The sequence below is a fragment of the Pangasianodon hypophthalmus genome, chromosome 5 (genome assembly GCF_027358585.1).
Source record: "Pangasianodon hypophthalmus isolate fPanHyp1 chromosome 5, fPanHyp1.pri, whole genome shotgun sequence".
NCBI lineage: Eukaryota > Metazoa > Chordata > Actinopteri > Siluriformes > Pangasiidae > Pangasianodon > Pangasianodon hypophthalmus.
Window position 1 is genome coordinate 14,298,645 of NC_069714.1, and position 21,984 is coordinate 14,320,628.

Sequence of the window (21,984 nt, forward strand, 5' to 3'; positions counted from 1 at the left end):
CTTATAGCAGGACAGTCTGTGGGCCAGAACAACCTAGTTGTTCGTTTCCTCAAGGGTTCCAGGAGGCTTAATCCGTCCCAGCCCCCTACCGTCCCTGCGACGTTCCGGCCTTGCAGGCTTGGATCCTATCTGCCTGAGGGGCACGCGCCTGTTTATGACAGGCGTATTCCTTGTGCGTTCTTGGCCCTTTCTAAAAAGTGCTGAGATGACACCGGATTATTTTGGAACTATCCACTTAGGCTGGGCTGTCCTCGGTGAGTTCAGCCCTCCTGCCTCCTGCTGGTTTCACCCTTCTTAAACTGGTCCCTCTGAGCCTTACTGCTCAAGGCTGGTTCATGCCTATCGTTCCACTTTCATGGCACGGCGTAAATGTATTGGTTCCCCATAGCATCTAGCGACGCAGTGCGAGTGTAGTTCCACTGCCGAGCCATCGGTTCGCTTTATTGCACTGCACGAACCAATGGCTCTGCAGTTTCACTGCATGACTGTAAAGGCTTCAGTTATCGGAGAAAAAGGAGTTTTCCCCATAGCGTCTAACGACGCAGTACTCGTTCCCATCTCAGGGAACCGAGGTTACATTAGTAACCGAGTACGTTCTATGGGCTTCTATGGGCTTCTGTGGCAGATAGAATTACAATCTATCTCAATGGGAGGAAATATTAATTCTTATTGGACTACAGACTTTCAATATGTAATTTTAAGTCCCACCCAATGGAAATGTGGATGGTGGCTTTTAAATAGAATACATATTGTATATCTCAAAGTTGATTGCACAGTGCACATTTCAGTTGTCTCACCCAGATATATGGCTTCTCCATATGATGTTTTGGAGACCTCTCAAAGGGGTAGAATCTCATAACCAACTGCCAATCGATGAAACAGTAATGAACATGACTGATGCCTCAGAATTAAACATTGCAGCACCAGCTAGACAGCGAGCTCAGAGCTGCCGTGGTCAGTAGCCTAATTCATAATCATTTTACACAAATAGTATAGCTTGTTATTTTATCATTGCAATTAGTAGCTAGCTATCTGACACCACCTTCTTTAGTGAAATTTAGCTATCTAGTTAGTAGTTTAGTTTTAGCTTTTTAGAATGACATGGCTTACACAGAAAATAGAGAACGCATATACACAGAACACATATCTACAGTAGATGTATGTCAATAATTGAAGCACTCACTGAACCTATCTAACAACAAAAGATTTCGTCTTTACATTTATGTGGAACACCTCAAAGCTACATAGCTAATAGTAAGTGGTGAGTACATTTATTAAAGCTTTAAGGAAGTCTAAGTCGGTACAGGTAGAATGGACCAAAGCAAGCTGACACGTTTCTGCTCCACACTGGAAAAACGAGACAAAAAGCAAATACAAGAAACAAGGCAAACCAAATGCACAATCAGAAAAGACAAAAAAAAGATTTCACAAAGCCCAGTAAGAAAACTCTTTAAAAAAAAAAAGTCTATATACAGTATATTTACTCTACATTAAGAAAATAAGAAAACAGAACTCTACATTCACTGTATATTAAGAAAATAAGAAAACAGAACTTTACATTCTCCACAAATCTAGACAACTCTTTCAAAGAGTTATGGTATCTCTGTGGAATCACATCTCTAGGAAAGAATGTAGACTTAATGTAAGAAAATATACAAGACATAGCCTATAGTATAATATAATATGATAAGAAAAATCTCATAAAATAAATAAAACTGTTTTTGTGTAGCGTGTGTGTGTGTGTGTGTGTGTGTGTCTGGCTGATGCAGTTATTTTAATTTGAAGTTATGAATCAATGTAGAAAAATATTAAACTGGTTGTTTGTTGTACATTCATGTTAAATGCAGCCTACCAGCAATTTTTAATTTTCAGATATCATTTGTTGTAATTAGCATTCCACATTCATTCATGTCACATAAGTCTGTGTGTGTGTGTGTGTGTGTGTGTGTGTGTGTGCATGTTCATGCAGCTATGTATCAGTCACAGAGATCCCTTGAACCATGCTTGCAGCAGCACTGCTATAATATCATTACCTCTGCTCAGTTTTAAAAGTTCATCATAGAAAATTCTCTCATTACCTTTTTCATTTGCATTTTTATGAATCATTATATAGATTTATGGATTAGAGTTCAGAAAGTTTTCCATCCCTCACAATTACACATCTGCTCAGAGATGTAAATGTAAAGTTCAATTACATGCGAGGCCAGAAATGTAGGTATTAGGAACTTTTAAAGTTGTGCTTAATTGTGTTATTAGTCATAGCACTGGCCATTCAGGGCATCAGCATGGGACCGCACACTGCTGGTTCATGCCCTTTCTATTCTTGTCAGCATAATAACACAGCTCTTAAAATGGACAGTAAAGGGAAAAAAGTTTGTATTTCTGGTGTTAATTATGTGACTACTAGTTCAGGCGAGGAAATCCTGTATATTGCATAAATCACTTTCAATTAAACTTAGCAATTTGGAAAGTCAGTTAATTTCAGATAAAAACAGTGAAAATATTATACATCTTTCCCCTTTCTGTTCTACCAAAAGATTTAAGATTTATGCCCCTTAAAAAGGGGGATGTCATTAAAATAGTTAATTGAGATGAAGAAAATGCTGACTCACTGCTTCTGACTGCATTACTTTGTAAAAGAATGATACCAAAATTAGAAATATACTACTTATTGTACAAATCAATCATAATGCTTACTGTCTTAGGAATACCTAAATTAGATGTCATTAATGATTTATCTGATGACTATTTTAATGACAATATGATGTACTATTCAACAGAAATATTGTGGCATTTTACAAAAAGCCATATACAGACCAAAATATACAAGCTTGAAAATGGAAATTAACATTGCCAGTGATGCTATAAAAACAGAGACACAGTATGGAGCATCTATTGTGACTGTAGATGTAGCCAAAAAAAACCACAAAAAAAAAAAAAAACGATAAGACATATATATTGCTAAAATAATCAAACACAAACTGACTTAGAGAGGAAACCAGAAAACCTGGAGGAAGGCAGTGCAGTCACAAGGAGAACATGCTCTGAAACTCAGTAGCCTGAGCTCATGATTGAACTGGGGACCCTGGGGCTGTGAGGCAGTATGGTGACACAGTGGATAGCACTGCCACCCTGACAGCTCCAGTGTCCTCAGTTTACTTTATGAATCATGTAGTTGGGTGCAAGGTCCAAAGTTTTCTATTTGCTTAGAGCCCTGCCCAATCAATCACCATGTTTCTAGTCCTAATAGAATGCATGCTATTAATAGCATGCTATTATGAATGCTTTTACATGCCTTACACAAGCAGTTTCAAATATTTTTATATTTTAAAAAGTTAAACTGTTACTGCAACAAGTACAGAGAATTTGTAAACATCCAAAAACATTTTTATTCACTGTCACGGTATCCTTTGAATCCTTAATCTTTTTTAATGAAAGCTGACTACAATTAAACTCTTCTACAATATTCAGTGCACTTACTATTGAATGTATTGAATGTTGAGTCCAAAGTTGTGCGCTGTGAAACAGATAGTATAGAGAACTCACTTTTTCTCTGCACACTACCCAATTTCCCCAGGAATGACAAGGAACATAAAGAATATTATATGAGCCTCAGGAGCTCGCCGATGATTTCTCTCATTTCATGCCAATACGAAATTTGTTTCTGCAGTCTTCTACCCGAATAAAGATGCAGCCATTTTCTTAGAATAACATCCATAACATGGCACCTTTCACCATTATCTGTCTGTTTCCTTTGAAATCAAGATTGCTTCTTGCTGCAGTTAATGTAAGTAAGTAAGTAGGTAGGTAAACAAACAAACACTCAAATAAATAAATAAATAAATACACACATAAATAACCATATAAGTAAATAAAGGCAACCTTGAACAATAAGAAGTGCTATATAATATTATCTCTGTTGTCATCAGGAAACAATAGGATTTCGAGCTGTGATTTTCCAAGGAAAATAATGAAGGAATTTAACAGGTTTCTTTCAACAAGAATTGTACTTATGTGTTTTTGTGTAATTAAATGGTTTCTATTGAAATTTCTGGTTTTTTTCAGTGGTTTCCATGAGCTTGATGGATCTGTGAATCTCAGCAAAACAATTATCTACAGGCTAATAAGCATTCAAAACCTGCATTCGTAAGCTCCTTAGAAAAAAAAATTCACTCAGTTGGGTACAAGTACAGATATTATCAAGTAGATATATCAGTTCGTAGGGCTTCTAATTACAGATCTTTATTTCATTTTGTAATTAAGAATGTAATGAGAATTACAAGAAGAATGTGTTTGGTTTGCTTTTTTTTTTTTAACCCTGATAAGGCTGTTTATTGGAACATATTTTACTATAATAGAATATAAATGCAGATGTAGTGACCGTAAAATGTGAGAATTGGCATTGGGATCTATCATTTTCCATAAAAAAAAAAGAAAAGAACACATCAATTTGGACACATCACCATTTGCACTTTCAGGCTGTTTAATGCACTGTTTCATTTATACTGTGAAAAATAACACCAATACTTGCAATACCAAACCTATTATTGATTTTTTGAGACTTCTATTTGGGGCAAGGGATAACAAGATTTGTTTTTTTATTGTTCCTCACACTACCTGACTCTGTAGCTGCATATACGCACACACACACACACACACACACACTCACAAAGGACTTTGATGGCTTATAAATACACCTGATGTCACTCATGATCATGGCCTGTTCTCAGTTCAGTGAATCTCGCTTCGGGATCCCCAAGATAGCTCCCTCACACCCATCCTCGTTTTTTTACACAGACAAACAAAAATATCAGTTCATTTCCTTTAGGACTTCAGCAGGCCTTAGCTGTGAGAGAGAAATCTGCCATGGCTGCTTTATTCTCTTAGGCCCAAAGGTTTCTTCACTTTCCCCCCCCTCCTGTCTTTCCTCTGCACCCTATACTCTCTATTTTGGCTTCTTCTGCGCTCTGTTTGTCATGTTTATTGTTAAGGCTATACCTCTGGAGCATGTGTACATGAGGATTTATCTGTGATAAATTTGTGTATACACAACATTCTTTCTCTTATCATGAATCACTTATATGAAATAATATTTGGAAAAAAAATATCATATACAGTATGTATTGTTTTTTTTTCTACAATTCTTCTTCCAGACACACTATTGGGAAAACTGATATGAGCATAACATTATGTCATATAACAAAAAATGATATTGTACCTCTACAGTATATAGTGCATATTGATACAGTGGATCTGGTTGCCTGGTAACAGCTTACAGATGCTAAGCTGTAAGAAATAGCACTATTGCTACATCAGAGACTTGAGGAAGGTCAGACATCTATTAAGACCCTTGGGAGACCTATGAGCGCATGGAATTGACAAAGACTGGGAGAAGCAGTCATTGATTACAGTTGAGACAGAAGTGGAGACAGAGATAGTGTCTGAATTTTGGGAGTGGGCTTCTTCATTATGACTGGACTACTATTTAAATTACTGAGATGAACTAAGCAATGTGTTTTTGTGAGTTTTTTCTCTGTACTCCAGTGCATTGAATTTGAAGGAAATGTGTGAAGATAAAGTACAAAATGTCAAATTTGTACTGAAGTATTAGTGCTTAGTCACAGCTATTTTGCAATCAGAGTCTGTTCATATTCGGTATGGTGGTCCTTTGTCTGGCCTGTAATGCAGCTATTTTGTTCGTTGCTTGTTATTTTGGATTTTTGGCTTTTTTGCTTGTCTTCAATAAGTGAAATGTATTTTTATCTACAGCCAATAAACTGTAGCAGAGAGTCAAAACATGAAAATGCATCACTGTCCATTTATTTATAGACTGCAATCTTCATTGCAACTGTGTGTTGAAAGATAGTTCAGAGTCACTTAACTCATGCTACAGGACTCATAAGGTGAATTATGGAAAAGCTTTCTGAAGTCGTATGATTGCTTGTAAATGGAAGAATGCACACTTTTGATTCAGAACTAAATTTCTGGAGACATATTTTATATTGCAGCACTGCTGTTTAATTAGAAATGCCAGTGACAAGGATTTAGTTTGTGGTCTGCAAGTGTTCCTTCTTGAATAGATTGCTGTAGATGCAGCTACATTACATGCTGCTAATGGAATAAATATCGACATCTTTCCATAACTTTTTCAGTCATATTGCAGTAGTGTTTAATTACAGATATGCATATGTGAAATACTCAAACCAGCCCATCTGGTACCAACAACCATGCCATGGTCAGGCACTGAGATCAGGGCCGGATTTAGGGGGGTGCTAGGTTGTGTCAGAGTCTCACAAAAATGCAGATGTGGCCTGAGCAGAATTTGAGTTTGACACACTTGGCTTAGATTTATATGGCAAAAATAAAATAAAATAAAATAAAAATAAAATGATAAATTAATAACAAAAAATAACACTTCCATGTCTACAAGATGGCATTGAGCTACAGGAACACGATTCCACTGCCCTTGTGGATGGCTACACAGAAAAGAATATTAAAATAAAATTTAAACAAAACATATGGCATGGAGCCTGCAGATCTTCATTATAATGCAAATATTATATTTCATTAGTAAGCGTGATTGTAAAAGATGCCCCCCGGATATTTTGACTGCACACCCAATAAAGACTAAATTCAGCCCTGACTAAGATCACATTTTTCCCTATTGTGATGTTTGATGTGAACATTAACTGAAGCTCTTGACCTGTATCTGCATGACTTTATGTATCGCACTGCTGCCACACAATTGGTTGATTGAATAATTGCATGAATGAGCAGGTGTAAAGATGTTCCTATTAAAGTGACTGGTGAGTGTATATTTGCCATATATTGCTCAAGTTATTGATGTATATTGGTCCAGGAATGTTCACTGAATTGTATGTGCATGAAAAAACAGTTATATAGTCTACTATAGGCCAACAGTATAGATCTGTAAGTTAGATTTTGAGATTTTGCTTGGTACATGAGTTGGAAAAAATGAGTTTCATAAGAAATCTGTCTTTTGGAAGAAATGACCACACTGTCATTATTTAGTGAAGTGAAAAGTTTTGACTCATTCTTTTATTTCAACCTGACAACTTTGGTACATGCGGGTAATAATGTGCATATTGGGGAGTGACATACAATTTACCCATCAGTACATTTAGAGTAAATCGCATTGCCAAACTATTTAAAATCGATGAGATGGAAACTGGAGTTAACATCATGCAGAGATGTAGAATACTGATGAATTGATGTGAATTTTTAACAGTAATGTAAAAACTTTATAAGTGTTTGTATTGGAAGTAGAATTAGCAGTCGTAGGACAGGGCTCTGCATGGTCAGTAGTGTCCATCACATGTCTGTGTCTGTGGTGACATGATTACATCTGTATTAGGCTTAGTAAAGTATCTTTATTTACAGCTGGGGTCATAAGTTTACTAAATAAATAGAGGGGATCATAAAAATTGCATTTTGTTTTTTAGTTAGTACGGCCATGAATAAGTTATTTCACATAACAGATGTTTACATATAGTCCACAAGACACAATAATAAATGAATTTACACAAATTTACATCAATTTTGTTTTTCATTTAGTACTACCCTTCAGAAACTACATAAGATATTTAAATGTGTCCCAGAATAATAACAAAATAGTAACAATTTATACCTATCATCCCATTGCCTTCTTGAGAATCAATGAATGTTTGAACCTTTTGTAATAGTTGTGTGCGAGTCCCTCAGTTGTCCTCATTGTGAAAAGATGGATCTCAACATCATATAGCCACTGTTGGAAAGGGGTCAAATTTGCAGAAGATGCTGGAAAAGCAAATAATGTGCGGGAACTGGAGGATTTTTCTGAAGAAGAGTGGGCAGTTTAACTGCTCTGCACAAACAAGGGACTCATGAACAACTATCACAAAACATAAAAACAGTCGTTGATCATCCAGGTAACAACATACACTATTACGAATCAAGCATATGTAAACTTTTCAACTGGTTCATTCGTGTAAATTTGTATTTATGTGAAATAGCTTATTCAGGGAAGTACTAAATAAAAAAAAAAAAACAAAATGCAAATTTTATTATCCTTCTTTTTTTTTTTTAATTAGTAACATTTTTCAGAATCTGCAAGGCATATGTAAACTTATGACCCCAACTGTATCACAGTTATATATGCTTATTTGCAGCTGAACCATTTAGACATCTGCACTATATTAGAATCTTATTAATTTTACAAAAACATCAGCAGGCACCTCCTAAGCATGTCACCTCCTAAACCTGATTGGTCGTTGAAGGACTTAGTGGTAGATATTTTTAATGAGCTGTTAATGAGCTGTGTCCCTGAAAGAAGAGTTGAGACTGAATCCCAGTGAGAACTTCTCACTGTCGAGTGTGTTCTCTTCACTTTCCCATACAGTGTCCACCATCCCGCTGAAGTGTCTGTCACAGTTATTATGTGCAAGGAGCTCAGAGGAGCCTGGATCAGAGAGAGAAGCTGAGATGAGTCTCCTGTGCCTCAGGCACTGCACATACCATTCCACTTGAGTTTAGATAGAACCTGTACACTGAGTCATTAAAATCACACCTCCAAGAAGTTATGATGAAGACTTCAACCAGAGTTATATAAAGATACAATATACTATGGCTAACACATTTGGCTTGTAAGGTTGTTTTCTTTCCAACTATAATAAAGGAACTCAGTGCAATTTATCCTAGAGGTACTAGCACACTTGTATAAGTGGGGTTTCATCAATAAGTAAGATAAAACATATTCAATAATGACAGGTTTTACAGGTTGTTGTTCTTTGTCTTTTCATTCTTCTTTCATTCATTTATCTTTAGTATCTTTAGTTTTAGTTTTGGCTGAACTAAAAGAGATAATGGAAAAAAAAGAGCCCTCTGAAGTTAGAAAGGCATCATGGTTAGGTGTGATCAATTCTATTATTTTCTTCATAGTAGAACTCTGATGAAAAAAAGATTTTTCCTTTGAAAAATATCACACTTTATCTTTAGGAAATTTGAAAGTTTTTTTGCAGTAGGAACCTTTGAGATTTGCACTTCCTGTAGTGATTCCTTTAGTGCTGGGTATGTGAAAATATATGTGGTGTATATTTGTATGTGTGACTGTTTTTTGACAGTTGCTGTTTTCCTCTAGTAAAGCATTCTCCTATCTCCCATGGTAGAGATGTAGATACACAGTATAAGCACACACATGAAACCTGTAGCACTGTACATCGATTATTGATGATAACATTAAACATGCAGGTTAGATTATTTACTGAGTCACAACAGTGGCATGTTACCATATCACAGAGAAAATAACTGTTTACCTAACATATGAGTTTTAGTTTGGCTATCTTTTGGCTTTCTTTCCATTGAAATACACTGAGGCATATGAGGAATCCAATCATGTGGATATGATGTATCAGTAATGCAATCAGTATTGCACACACACTCTCCCTATTTTTCTCCAGCTTCCCCATCGTTACTTCATCTTCTGCCTTGTTCATAGGGCCATAATTCAGTAATTAATAGAGTTGCACAGGGGTACTTGAGAGAGATATTACCATGCATAATGCATCTGCATTGAGAAGACTAAACTCCATATTTCATCACTTTTATTACACCATTTCATAATGTTGGAGTTAAAGACATGTTAACCTTCAGGTTCACCCGCTCCTCAGTAGCACTCTTAGCTGGTAAATTATCCTGATAACCTGGAATCATGATGTCAACATTTATAGTGTATGTGTATTGCTGGACATTGAAAACATATGGTAATAAGAAATTAATGAATTAGACCTGGCTCTATCAAAGTATCATAAGCTTCATGTGGAATGACTTCATGAATTGTTTTGACACTTACATGACTTTTGTGATTCTCCAGTCTTTTTTACTTCCTTTCAACACATGTTGTTAGCTTCCCAAGATGGTGCCATGGTTAAGCGATGAAACACTAAACAGTACAAAACACTCATTAAATTCCAAATCATACATATCATCAGCCTTACTACAACAACAACAACAACAACAACTGCCACATATTTATTACATACTCATGACACTGGTGCTGACCCACTGGTTCACATCCTCTTATGTCTGTAGTTTTTATTTGGTACTTGTTAATCCTGATATCAGGGCCCAAGAAATGGGAAGACATAGCCATTCATACAAGTCTGTTCCAGTATGAAATGGCATAATAGTAAATGATCACCTCTAAGGAAGAGAAGGGGAGGAGCATGAAATACAAGCAGTGATTTCGGCCGTTACCTGCTGGCTATATATAACGCATTTAATGAGTCTATTGTTAGGGGATCAAATTTACATTGCTATATTTAACATATGGCTGAAATCTCTAATGGCTGTACACTTAGAAAAATTGTTCTACCATTATCAGGTAGTGTGTATATAATTTTACATGTGCTATAGACATGGCCAACAGTCACTTAAAGCTAAAATTTGATATATACCAGATGTCTGGCTCCATTCTGGGTATATGGTATTTTTATTTGGTTTAGATCAGGTTACACACCCAAAGTGAATACTCATTTCTCATAAGCATTGCTCCAGTTGCCCTAGGCTATCATTTTAACCTACTGACCAGCTTTCAAAACAAAATTTAGGTAATAAAACAAAAGCTAAATGTAAAGCAGGGTAAATGCTTTCTGTCTTTCACTACGTCCATTTCATGTGAGCTTCAGTGTGATTGAAGCTGTATGCATTACAGCACAGAGTTTCCCAACCCTGTCCTGTACATTTTAGTGTTTTCCCTGCTATAACACATACACACACACACACACACACTCTTCAACTCAGGGAGGGATATTAATTAGCTGAATAGTTTAATCAGGCATGTTAGAGCAGGAAAAACACTAAAATGTGCAGGACAGGGTTGGGAAACTGTGCATTACAAGATGCATAAAACACAACAAGCATGAACAACTGTAAGTGTTTTTACAAAACTGAATATATTAGTAATGAGAATAAAAGATATATTTAAAAAAAAAACACAACCACTGAATGTTAAATGCCAAGAGAGAAACAAAGTATAAATAAAACAGTTTAGGTGAAAGTTCAATCATACTCTGCCAGTAAAAACAATGTAGGTATTCACCTGGATATGGCAAAGGTTACCACCAACTGTTTTGCTGCATGTGACAAAGTGGTTGTAAAGTCAAAAAAAGTTGTTGTGGATTCTCTACAATTCTGTGTCATTTCTTGCCATTCTTATGTAAAGGTACTAGTTTTTTTTTTTCTCATGAGTCACTATGCACCTCAAACCTCAAAAGCACACTGCAAATGTTATTAATCCACTATGCAGATCTTCCACCATAATGAGAATTGAGACTACTGAGAGACTGACCCTTCTGCATCCTTTGCCTGTGTATTAAATATGATTAAACTGTCATCTTACTGCGAAGTTCAGCAGTGCACTACAATGCTGACTTGACAGGACCCCTGGCTCTAGACATGATACTACAGTACAGTGTGACAGTGAAGGGTGCCACCATCCAGCCTGCCCTCTCCCTCACCCCTCCATAATGCAGCAGTGCACAGGCATATGTTCCCCATTAACTTCTACTCTATTAATTTTCTGGAGAGGCTTTTCTTTCAGCCATGTCTAATTCTGCACCCTCAAGGCACTAAACAAACCTTTCTCAATTAGTATGGTGACAGCAAAACATAATGCTGTATGACATTTTTAAGTCTGTCAGTATTTGTATGTTTGATTATTGCTTGTGTAGCCAAAATGTCAGTTATCTGAGAAACTGGCCCACTTGAATAAGCAGCACTTGAATAAGTCCTTGGACTTTGCTGAAACTGACGTAATATAGATCAGGACAGGACTTAGTCATAAAGTGTGCCCGCACTAATATTAACTCTTTCCTGCACAGGGAACGGTGCATAGTATTGACCACGGATGAATTAAACCTTATTAAAGGCTGTCAGATGGATGAAAAGGTAGGTAATCTTCACATGCCATCTTTCCACCACTTTTCCTGTTTCTCCTCTCCAGATCCAATCCTGCTGTAGATTCTCCATCAAAAGCTGACTGGCCTTATCACTACTGCATGCTGCTTTGGAGTCCTGGACATAAAAGTTTGATTGATTTCTGTAATATCCCTCAGGTCAGTGGCACCACAGCAAGGTCAGACTATATACAACACACCCTGCTGGGCCTTTTCATCCAGCCTCAACCACAAGGGGGTTTGTGGCCAACTTTAAAATATATTCACCTCATCCCTCACTCTCACCCAGATGAAAGTGATTCTCATTCAGGTCAAGTTCAGAGAAGTTTTGCTTGTCTAAACTTTGTGCTGTAACATATAGTTGTGTAAGTTCGACTTCCCACTTGTAATATTTCAGAGTGGTGCCTGGGGCAGGGCTACATGTGGTTAAAAACTGAATAGCTGGCTGAATAAATTGCAGTCGTGGCTCATCCATTGGGGCAGGTGGGGCAGAGCCTAACCATGTATATCACCTGTTCAAAAAATGTAAATCTTCATAAAGTCCTCATTCACAGCTCCATACATTTTAAATTCCTTTGAAATAGGAATTAATTACTTCTTTTGTTTGACCACGGATTTATTAATTTAATAATTTGCTATTTAATAGATATAAGCCAATATTACAATATATTATATATAAATATTACCAATTTGGTCATCTTTTTAGATGCTATGTAATCATGGGGCAACATGCTCAGTGCCCCATTTAGTGCCATAGAATTAGTGGTCAAAAAATGGGAACTGCCAAAAGTGCTAACCGGGGCCTAATAGGGAATGATTCATGCTGCTTGCATTATAAATATTTTTGGTGGAAGAGGAGCAGCAGGATGGACAGTTAATAACAATGTTGCCAGGGGCATGGTTTTTTGCTTGTTTGTTTGTTTGTTTTACACCAAATTGGCTAGTTGTCTAGTTGGCGAGATTAAAAATTTAGCAAATATAGCAGTTTAATAGGAAATAATTGGAATTAAATCTAATATATTTTCACAATCAAAGGCAAATTTGTCAAAGTGGACAGAACCATTTCTGTACAGAACCTTTATATTGTAATATATATTACAAGGATTGGATGAGGGAAAGAGGGATTACAAAGTGGATAAAGTCTGTACATCAGAAATGCGTGTGCACCATGGTGACCTTGTTTCCCATGCAAAGGCTGAGAAAAATAAGAAAAAACACAACACACTTGCTGTATCAAACACAGTTGAGCAAAGGTACATCTAAAACTGCTCGAAACGAATATTGTCAAATCTCAAACTGCCAGTTACGGGGTTCGTCTAAAAATTCAGTAGATGGTAGCCTATACTATAAGTCAAGAGTGCTAACCTCCCAACTTAATTTTACTTGAGGCAATGTCATTATTAATGTTGTCCTGTCCCACCAAAATTTTTAGTCACAGGCCGCTGTTGATCAAAGTTAGTGCTCTTGACAAGTGAATATGTACTAATTAGACTTACAGTCATTCTTTAATACATGTCTAATTTATGTTCCATTATTATATTACATCTACATGAAATGTAGACATACATAATAATATAATAATGCAATGTTGCAAATTATAACATATAATGTTTGTTATAATAATGACAATGTTATGTTGTTATTATGTATTTTCATTTTTGTGGAGCTGTTTTTGTGGCTGTGTCTGCCTTTGCCATCACTCAAGTTTAGATTATGGACTGTACAGTTGCTGTGTATAAACAAATACTCTACACTTAAATCCTTGTGGGTCTCTTTGTTAGTGTCTAATTAGAAGGGGATACGGTCTGGAATGCTCAAGATTTTTAAGTGTGGAATATTTAATCAACTTGGAAAAATAATTAAAATAATTACAGTTGGATTGTAAGAAAAAAAGAACAAAAGAAGATAAATGGTGTCAGTCTCAGGATTCTCTATCTGATCATCAGTTGGAAATTTGCACTTTAGTAGACATTTATGCTTATAAATCAACTGTGTTTGATGAAAGTTAATTTGTTACTTTTAATTTAGCACTCATGCATGTCATTTCACCACAGACTCTGCCTTCCACTCATGGGCTATATTTATTCTGTAGCAAGCATCCAGATGTTTCTCCCCCTTTGCTCGTTAAATTCCATGAGGGTGGCAGCAGATACACTTAAATCAAAACACTTTTTCGTGACACTTCCATCTCAAAGATGAGATGAAAATGTATGCAATTAAAGTGTATAGAACAGCCACTACTTTTCACACCATCATGTCTGAGTGTGTGTAAATATGAGAAAGAAAATGAGAGATGAAGCAGGAGAGGAAGAACTGTTCAGCTACATAGTAGCTGATGTTTACATATACAGCCATGCTTATAGTTAAACAGAGAAACACACATATACACACAAAAACATTCAAAATTAGGTTCAACCTGTCTCCGGTGTTGCAGCTATTCTATTTCAATAAATTCTATATTGTACATGTATTGACTTGCCTTTCAACCAATTTGCAATGGTGAGATATTGTTTAATATGTGGGCACATTACATCTGTAATATTGCATTGTCATTCGAGTCCTCATGGACTTCTGGACTAGGTTACAGACCCTGAAGATTGGATTTAGACCATAAAATCTAATGAGACAATCTATTGCATCTAAATTAGCTCAACCTTGCTTTGTTATTCCAAATTAGCCTAACCACCCGCATTTGCACACTCTCCCCGGTAAATCCCACTGCAACCGTATTTGTGCGAGAGAAGTATAAGCCATTGCAGAATGCAGTGTTTACTTCTAGATGTATGCATCCTTCTAGTGACTCAAGTGGCAACAAAACTATATTCCCTCAAGCCCACTCACACATAAGGTGGATACACAAATGGATGAAAATATTTATAACACACCAAGCCTTACTCATATTACTCAGTCCTTGATTATTTATACAAGTTTGCACAGATTGCCAACCCTCTGGGAGAAATTAAAAACCTCACACGCACTTGTTTTGATGCATTTTTCATGCAACTGTCCCTTTTTCTTAATTACCCAAGACCCTTGTGCTTACAGATTCATGCAGTGAAAAACCTGGTTATTGCCTCAAGTGTTTACACAGAGTGAATGGCTGATGATAAAATTGAATCGCACATGATTATCATCCTCAAAAACTGTATTTTTATCACAATGGTGACTATTGACAGAGGTTTGAAAGGTGGATTGTCTGGACATAAACGATAGTCACACACTTGATGCACCACATAAACTCATGATAGGCCTGCTATTGTTTGCTTCGAACAGCATTCAGTGAGCAAATTATTTTAAAAGAACCAAAAATGTAAAGAGTGAATCAATAAAAATTTTATTTCCTTAGGAGTATATTACATTTTAAAAATGATTAACCATGCTCTGAATAGTCTTGAGAATAAATATAATAGATGATGAAAAGGAAAAAAAAAATCTAATAATGTCTTAGGATTTTTATTAAAAAGAGTTACTGTGACTTGTTCAGCCTGTGCAGCCTGGCTGCATCTGCCTTGTCCTCTAAAATGGGTCATGTGTCCTGACAAAAAGGAGAGAGAAGGCCATTTTTGTGTGCTGTCAAAAAAATGTGTGTCTAGCTATGCAAGCTTAAGGTCTCGTTTGGTGTTAGGCTAGCATATTATGAACTAATGTTTTAATTTTTTTTTTCAGGGATAGATACAGCAGCACGTGGAAACAACTCTTGCTCCTAAATCAAATAGCAGGTAAGCAACTGCCCTCTAAGGCAAAAGCTATGTAATGCATTTTTAATGTGCTGGGAGCTCAGTAGTCCTGTCTTGGCTTATTGCCTTAATACTGTATGATGTTCAGTCACAAAATGCTTCAGAAGCTTCACTCATTTGACTTCAGTAGTGTTCACAAGGATAGTAATTGATATTATGAGAGCATGGTCTGTATATCAATAACAGAATGCTGTTGTAAGGTTTAAAATTAGTTTGAACAAAACAAAAGAAGTTCATACTGTCTGTTTTTCTTACCTTCTGATGTTTTTTTGTTTTTAGCATTCTTTATTTTTTGTCATTACAGAGTCTATGCAAATATTTATTAAATAAATACCTGGATATACTACATCCAGCATCCAAATCTATCATCAATCCAGGAGCCACCACAGCTACACACCTGAATCCAGTCTGGATATTATATCTCTCCCACTCACCTGATTATTGACTGCACCTGTTTAATCTTCCTTTAGCTCAGTGTATACCAGCTTACTCACCTCTAATCCTTGCCTAAGGTTTTGCCATTTCCCCACGTGCATTTCTGAGGGTTGTTTTCTCTGTGTGCCATTCTTGGTTTGACCTTTGCTTCTGCCCTTCATATTTGATTTTGATTATCCTTCGTTGCACTGAATGTGTGATCGATTGACCCCTGCCTGATTTCAACTACGATTTAGTCTACTGATTTGGATTTTAATAAAGGCTAGCATGTATATCCTGCTGCCTCTGCTTTGTGATGCTACCTGGATCAGGACAAAACATGCTATAAATAATCCCACCACAAATGTAGTATCATGTTACTCAGATATAAGAAGTATGAAGTATTCAAGCGCACATTGTGTATTGACTGCAAACTCCATCTATAGCGAGAGCCCAGAGTGAAATGAGTTTCTCAGAATACCACAGAGTGGAGAGCAATATTGTCAGTAAGATCCTCATGTCAATCATTCTCCTGGCTGTAAGTCTGAAGGAAGCTCGGAAACTGCTGCGTATCCATATCCCACAGATGCATCAAGTTATGAAGGAACTTAAAGAGAATGTTTTGATAATAATTTTCCTTTGCACACCCAGCTGTGACTTATACTCATCTTGTAGTCAGTGTCTCACATCTGATTCTGACTCTTCCAGCTTTTCCTGTTTCACTCTCTATAGGTAGTCTCTGTTCATATCATCATGCAATGGCAACAGTGTTGGGGAAGCTACATTTTATCTAACCTGTCAAGCTACAACCTACTCTTTATTTAAACTAGTTAAACTACAGCCGAACTACTTTTTTTGATAAAGTATCTAGGAACACTTCAAACTGCCAAGAAAAAGTAGCTAACTACATTGAAGCGACTCTGTCAAACTGAGGGAAAACTACTGTGACATTTTAATTTTATTGAGCAGCTACATTATTGTCCAGAATAATACTGTACATGCTTTGTACAGGGTATGCGTAATCATTAATGTGTGTATGGTAATCCATATAACATTGAATTTAATAGATACATTTGCTACAACAACAACAATATTGTTATAATAATAATAATAATACTAATAATAATAATGATAATAATAATATTATGTTGGCAATGATTTCTTGACATTTCATAATGGGTGATGCTAAATATTAGGCTAAATACCTGAGGTCAGCTGTTATACTCTGTTTAAACAGTTAGCCATTTTGACTACTTCATTTTATTAATTTAACAGAAAATGCTCAGCACCTAACATTGTCACTCCTGATCAGCCTCTTAACTCTACCAGCTAGGTAATCAACAACAATAAAAAAAAATTAATTAATTAATTAATTAATTAATTAATTAACAAGCTCCACACTATATGCATGTCCTTAAATTTGTGCTTAAAGTTTTGGATGTTGACAGTATTTTTATTTCTGGTTTTTATACACTATACGTGGTGCACATGTCTAGAGAATAACAGCGTTGTTCTACAGCTACAGAGGATGATGAAAACATTATTATCTCACATCCATGGCCATGTTTATCAATGTTTATGAGCATGAAGGTTTCATGCAGCAGCCGATACATGTTCATTTATGACCTACACCTGACAATCACACCCATATGTGGGCCTTCCCCAAACAGTTAACACAAAGCTGATAGCACACAATTGTCTAGAATGTTTTTATATGCTATAGCATTTAGATTTCAGTTCAGTAGGACTAAAGGGTCACAAACCTTTTCCAGCATGACAATGCTCTGTGAACAACGTGAGGTCCATAGAGCCAAGGATGGAGTGGAAGAACTGCACAAAAAGCTGACCTCAACCCCAGTGAACTGGAACTGGAACATAGACTGAGCACCAGGCCTTCTCATCCAACATCAGTGCCTGAACTCAGTAATGCTCTTGTGGCTGAATGACCACAAATCGACACAGCCGTTCTCCAAAATCCAGTGGAAAGCCTTTCCAGAAGAGTGGAGGCTTTTATAACAGCAAAGAGGGGTCCAACTCTGAAATGGGATGTTCAAGAAGCACATATGGGTGTGATGGTCAGGTAGCTACATACTTTTGGCCATATAGCGTAGGTTATAAACAAACCTGTATCAATACTCTGTGAATCTTTCATGCTCATAACCATTGCTAAACTTGGCCATGGATGTTAAATAATAATGTTATCATCATCCTCTGTAGCTGTAGAACAATGCTGTTACTCTCCAGACATGCAGACCACATACTAAAATAATTAAAAGTATTGAACTTGGTTCCTGACAGGATAAAATACACGTTTACACATGGCGATTTGTTTAATTCAAAAACAAAACTGAACTGGTTATGTGAAAGGGGAAAAGGCAATGTAGTGTTTTGTCATGCCACACAGCTCTTTACTGGAAATGCTGCATCATTTGCTATTAAAAAAAAGGTTAATCTCGTAGAGTAACATCTTGTAGCTAGCTCCTTCACAACACTATGCCTGCCCTCCTTTCACTCACAACAAAAACTCTAAAGACAAAAACTAAAGTCTAACTTTCTTTCTTCGGGGCTTGATTGGTTTCTATTAATTGGCTGCTCATTTCCTATCCTCACTCCGGATCCTCTGTTCCTCATGGTAATGACTTAGATGTGTGACAGTCAGACAAACACACAGAGGAGCGGGATGAGGGGAGGTGTGTGTGTGTGGGTGTGTGTGTGTATGTGTATGTGCATGCTTGTGTGCGTGTGTGTGTTGGGGAGGGGGGAATAGGGTGGATAATGGCTTGAGCATTAGGAGCAATACAATGAGAGTGTGTTGTTAGTACCATTAGCATTGTTTCAGACACAGCAAGAGCAGCATGCTAAGATAGTGCCTTCAGTGTACGCTCAGGCACAGCTCAAGCTGATGATCGATTATTTTGCGCATCTGCTGCCTACTAATGCTCTCAATGCATCTGCACTGCCTGTCAATAAAGAATTGATGATAAATATGTAGACTGAGAGAGATCAAATAAGGTCAAGTTCAGTTATATAATGACTTAATAATATACTACCACAAAGCTTGCAGATTTAGTGTTAACATTATATAAAACACTCCTGTATACTGGAAACCCTGCCATTCTGACAGACAGAATGACACTGTGCAGGATGTACACACATGTATGCACACACTGACGCAGATGATTTTCTCCACTCAAAATCAATAACCGTTTGATGAAATTGGAGGCCATAATGTTTCTAATTATCACTCCTACTGAGGCTTTTTCCTTAGTGCCTCTAAACAGCTTTCTCTTCAGCTGCTTTCAGAAGTGAACGCATATTTGACCTGTTCAGATGTAATATTCCACTCTGTACTAATTTGTTGTCCTGGCATGAGTGCACTAAAGATTCGCACACTTTCCAATTTTTAAGTTACGCTGGCAAGCTGTGAGATTATTTGCTTTTCCTCTCCCGTGGATTAAACACTTCTCACTGATAAGTGCGCTTGAGCCGAAAACTTATTAGGAGAGAGGTAAGATACTGAGAAGTACCATTATCATGATGTTCAATTCCAAAACGATAAGCATAATTGCAGGAATTTAATCAGTGTCCAGACTACTGTGAATTTTAAATCTGTTGTAAGAAATGAAGAGAGGAAATGACATAAGTTAAAAGGATTCTGGATCTTCTGTGGTGTGCCTGTAAGACATATATATATTTCATCTTTTCAGCCTATTAATCACTGATAGCTCAATTGCCTCACATATAGCTCTATCATATTTTAGTGTTTCTGCATTTGCACTGCCACATGGGAAATGGGACCTTCAGCAAGCGCACTTAGTTAAGCTGTGACCATGCAGAATGCATTATTGATCTCCGCATCACTTCCTTAATATGCAGCTGACTAAATGGAGTTTCTTCTGAACATGAATCACAAGGAGCAAAGTTACTAGATCATGCCAGTGCATACAGGCTAGTTTGAGAAAAGAAGAAAACATTGTTCCTAGAGAATGGTGACAAATTAAAGGAAAAAAACAATGAAGTGAATTAGTAAGGTCTTGGGCCAGCATGAGCCACATATAGCTTCTGTGATCCTTAGCACAGATTCTACAAGTCTCCTGAACTCCTGGAAGAGACCACTCCCATCAGAATAGAAATGTTTAATCATAGGATAAAGGTGATCATTCAACCATATTTTGATTTGCAGTGACTCTTCTGCTTTAAGTAGACAAGTGGATACAAACCATGCCAGAAAAATGCCACCACATCATAACACAGCCAGTGGTTTTCCATTAATCTGTTGCCTGTCTGTATATTTTACCTGTCTTTGGTGGGGGGAATGTTTCAAACACTACATGCTGAGAACAGGTTTTGATAAGTCTGACCTGGATTTTCCCCATCAGACTAAACACTAGCTAAATTTGAATATGAGGCTGGGATTTGAATATAATGATATGATGATGGTTTGATGGGCAGGTGTGTGCTCTTTATCCTGGAACAGCTCATGCTCACACTCTGCAGGAAAACTGTAAGAAGAATTTGGGAAATTTTGATAATGTACATATTCACCTTTTGGCCTCTGTGTTCAGTGTATAGCATTTATAAAAAGCTTTTTTTTTTGTTATGTCAAAACATGAGAGTGTGAGAGAGAGAGATTGATGACTGTCATAAATCAGTGTCTGCAAATACATGAGTATGATTCTATAGGGTATAACTACCACTAAATCACACATTGACACTTTTGCTTACACACATAGGCTGAAAAATGCACAAATACAGTCTGCTAGACTCTCAGTAATCTTACTTCCATTTTCAATATCATTCTTTGGAAGAAGGTTGTTTGTTAATGATTGCTTTGAGTTCTGCACTTTCTGGCAGCTCCTCCAATTATTCCTTCATGGACGTGAATGCTAAGGATTGGCTTTCACATCTGTCCCTGCCAATTTTATGATAGCACAATGGATATCTACGTGGGTTCAGTCTAAATGAAGAATTTGCATGTTTTCATTACCCATTACTCTAGCAATCCTCTGCCAACACACAAACACACAGACACATACACAAACAAACTTTTCATTTGTGATATGAAGGGCTGATTCAAACACCAGGTTGTGAGAAAAACAAATTCTATCAGGCTGTATACAGAATATAAGATAAGCAGTAGGTTTGAATACATCTAAGGAGATGAAAGGTCATTCTCGCTAGAGCATCAAAAACAGATTTCACCATGACAAAGGTCAAGAAAATGGAAGGTCAGATTCTTTTCACAGGTTGATAGCTGTCAGTTGATAACTGTAGCAATAATTTACAGGTATTAGTCTGGTCCTGTTGTCTGTGTGGTATTTATTTGTAGTTAGATTCAGAAGACTCATAAAATTCGTAAAAATGATTAACCCAAAAGTATTTCTATGTGAGGGGTCAAAAAAAAATTCAATATATGTTGATGTCAAACATGTTGATGGCTTCTATAGATTTAGTAAAAATTTGCAGTGGCCTTGGATGCTGAATGTCATTTCCGCCCAATTCAGTCTATATTTGCTTTGTTCATTTCATTTCATTTGGCCATCCACTTGAAGCACAATCATGCTTCTCTATTTGTTAAACTTTCCTCTTCGATCAGCTTGCTTCCCTCTATCCTTCCCCCTGTACAGTTCTTCTCTTCAAGTTCCTCTTCGCTGCCCACCTTATTCCACTGTTCTCTCCACCTTCGTCAATCTGTCTCTTTCTTCCTTTAGCTCCTCTGGCTGCAGAAGAGACAGCTATCAGTCAGAGTTTAGCAGATGTATCAGAGCATCAAGGGTAATAAACATTTAATTGTTAGTAGTGAAGATGTGAGCCTCAAGGGGCATAGCAGAAGTGTTGGTTCTTAGGAACTTCCGCCCATTACTATATTGAACTGCTTTTCT

General features: G+C 36.8%; 1 long non-coding RNA gene across 2 annotated transcripts; it reads right to left on the bottom strand.

Moving 5' to 3' along the window:
- Nucleotides 1-7,038: 7,038 nt before the first annotated feature.
- On the bottom strand, nucleotides 7,039-16,140 carry LOC113526223 (uncharacterized). Of its 2 annotated transcripts, none has more exons than XR_004578250.2 (3): nucleotides 15,944-16,135; nucleotides 9,848-9,937; nucleotides 7,039-8,458 (listed from the first exon to the last, which is right to left on the bottom strand). It is a non-coding gene; the product is annotated as an uncharacterized LOC113526223 (long non-coding RNA). The 2 variants fall into 2 exon arrangements; XR_004578251.2 differs by lacking the exon at nucleotides 7,039-8,458 and adding an exon at nucleotides 9,563-9,698 and having other exon boundaries at nucleotides 15,944-16,140.
- Between the last annotated feature and the right edge of the window lie 5,844 nt (nucleotides 16,141-21,984).